Source organism: Elaeis guineensis, chromosome 3, assembly GCF_000442705.2.
Source record: "Elaeis guineensis isolate ETL-2024a chromosome 3, EG11, whole genome shotgun sequence".
NCBI classification, from domain to species: domain Eukaryota; kingdom Viridiplantae; phylum Streptophyta; class Magnoliopsida; order Arecales; family Arecaceae; genus Elaeis; species Elaeis guineensis.
In genome coordinates, this window is record NC_025995.2 from 13,247,269 (window position 1) to 13,250,408 (window position 3,140).

Consider the following 3,140-nt stretch of genomic DNA (forward strand, 5'->3'; position numbering starts at 1 on the left):
GGGTGAGGGTTAGTCATTTTGACTGATGTCTAGAAAAGTGGTTCAGGAACAAGATCTCAAAGAAAGGTGATTATTTAATTGATTCTGTTCGCTTATATGACTAATTTTAATTGGTATCTAAAGAAAGCAATAGGAGAACCCCAACTAATTTTACACTTACCTGGCCAGTTGAGTGGTTAGTTTTTATTTAGAGTGCTCGAAGGCGGTCTTGGAATAGTTAAGAGCTATTGTCTAGATCTAGGGTAACCCTTAATTAGGACTGCTTATTTAACTTGATTGCAATTAATGTCAAATATTAACTAATTCTTTTTTTTTCTCTCTCATAGATTTAAGACTCTTTAGATTCTCATCTTTAGAATTCTTCTCTCTCTTTCTCCTTTCAACTTCTCTTATCTTCTTCAAAAACATATTAAATTTTTTTTTTTTGAACTCTTTGCTTTATACTTAGTCATCGATCTTTACAATCAGACTGCAACCACTAGATTAAAAAATTGAAAAGACCCTCAAAACAATTCGATCTAGGAATATGGCTGAACCAGATGAACCCAACCCTCCTTGTCAACTGAAAGAGTATTTTACTCCATCCTTATATATATATTCTTTTTGTATTCAGATGCCCCCGTAGAGGCCTCTCAATATGTGATTAAGTCCAGTGTTATTCAAATATTGCCTATTTTTTATGGACTTGATACAAACATCTTGATGAATTTCTTGAGATATGCTCCATGGTTAAAATTCAAAATTTTTCTGATGCCCTTAGGTTAAAATTATTTTCATTCTCTCTTAAGGACAAAGCCAAGTACTGACTAAGCTCCCTAGACTCGATAACAATTTCAACTTAGGACTAACTTCAGAGAGAATATCTTAAGAAATACTTCTTCATAGGAAAGACAAATCAGATTAGAAAAGCTATTATCAGTTTTTTCCAAATGGATAGGAAAATATTCTATGAGACTTGGGAAAGACTCAAAGACCTAATTCATAAATGTCCACACCACACTATACCCACATAGCAACTAGCCCAATGCTTTTACAATGGTCTATCAGAAAAGTACCGACTGATGGTTGATGCCTCATGTGGTGGAACATTTATGCTCAAAAATGAATATAAGGCCTGGCAACTATTCGAGACCCTTAGCGAAAACTTCTTACACCATATGTCTGCCATCCGTAGAGACTCCCATGATTGGACCAAAAAGAGGTGGAATTTATGAGGTAGACCATTCTATAGACATCTACAGTACGGTGGATGAATTGTTACAAAAACTTAAGCAACTACTATAAGTTGGTTACACCACCTCTTCTCCATCCACACATGTGCAAGATGTTTATGCCATTTGTTCGAGTCCCACCCATTTTATGGGTGATTGTCCAGCCGCACATCAATTTTCTAAGTTTGTGCAGGAGCAAATTTATTAGGCCCAAACCTAGACTGCTCCCAGACCAGGTAACAACCCATATTCAAACACTTGCAATCCTGACTGGAGAAATCACCCAAACTTCTCCTGAAAACCACAACCTATGGTTAACCAGGTGACTCGTGGACCCAATTTTCAGAAAACTCAATATAGGAGCCCATCCTACCCTCAGCACCAAAATGCACAGAATCCTCAACCTTCTCTTATTAACCATAGTTCAGATATGGAGAAGATTTTAAAAATCTTAGAAAGAATGAAAATTAACAGCCAAGCTAGAGATCAACTCCTTTGCTCCCACACACAATCGATAGCTAAGCTAAAGGCTCAAATAGATCAATTAGCTACAGCCTTCAGTAGGAGAGAGGAGGAAAAACTGACCAACCAATCCATAGGCAATCCAAAGGGGCAGTACATGGTTGAAGGCTCTAATACCCATGAAATCCTTTTTGAGCATGCAAAATCGATAATGACCCTGAGGAATGAAAAGATCTTAGAGCAACCAAGAAGAACCAATGAGCCAAAAACTCAAATCCTAACTAAAATCAAACCATCTGAAAGGAAAAAGACTCCAAGAAGAGCGATGAACTAACTCCTCTAGCACCCATACTTAGAGTTCCATTCCTAAGTACTCTAGAAACACATCTACCTTTAGACAAAATAGAGGTCAACATGAATAAAATGCTCTAACTATTTAAACAAGTCCATATCAACCTTCCTTTTTTAGATGCCATCAAGCAAATCTCGAATTATGCTAAGTTTCTGAAGGATTTGTTCACTTAGAAATGTAAATCTAAAGCACACGTCCCCAAGAAAATCTGTCTCATTGAGCAAGCTAGCTCAGTCTTCCAATATGCCACATCATCCAAACTTAAGGATCCTAATGCCCATATCATCTCCTATGTCATAGGGGGCCTGACCATAAAAAAAGCTGTATTAGATCTAGGTGCGAGTGTCAACCTTATTTCGAGCTCACTTTATGAACCTTTTTATTTTAAAGAATTGAAACCCACATCGGTTACCCTACAATTAGCTGATAGATTCGTTAAGGTATCCCTTGGGATGATTGATGATGTGTTGGTTAAGGTGGATGAGTTCTACTTTCCTGTAGACCTTTTGTATTGGAGATGGAATCTGAAAACAACCCTAGCCAAATCTCAATCATTTTAGGCCAACCCTTCCTTGCAACAGCAATGCTTGCATTAACTGTAGGATGGGAGCTGTGGATATATCGTTTGGGAATAAAAATTAAGATTGAATATGTTCAATGCTATCACAGGGCCACAAAGTGATGAGTTTAGTGAAGTAAATATACTAGAGGGACTAGAAAAAGAAGCCACCCCTGTCATACCCTCACAAGACCTTCTACAAGCCTATCTAGCTCATTTTGATATGGACAACTTTGTCATAAATGGGTATATAGAAGAAGTGAATGCCCTATTAGAGCTGTCCATCTCCGCTCCTCCTTGGATCATGAAATATGAGCAAATGCCCCCTCCTTCTATCACACCTATAGCTCCTTCATTGAAAGCCCCACCTACACTAGAACAAAAGCCACTCCTAGTTATGTTAAAAGATCCATTCTTAGAGCCTAATGCAACCTCTGACAAGAAAGCCCAAATTGTAGATATACAAAAAGAATATGAAGTTGTTAGAGAGATAATCACTGACCCAATAATGGACTACCCAACCTGAGTACTGTCTTAAAAATTAAGTACTGCAGTC

The 3,140-nt window shown here is 37.6% G+C and overlaps 1 non-coding gene across 1 annotated transcript; it reads right to left on the reverse strand.

The window, feature by feature from the left end:
- Nucleotides 1–897: 897 nt before the first annotated feature.
- Nucleotides 898–1,003, reverse strand: LOC114913113 (small nucleolar RNA R71). Its single transcript, XR_003799155.1, has one exon. It is a non-coding gene; the product is annotated as a small nucleolar RNA R71 (small nucleolar RNA).
- Nucleotides 1,004–3,140: the final 2,137 nt, after the last annotated feature.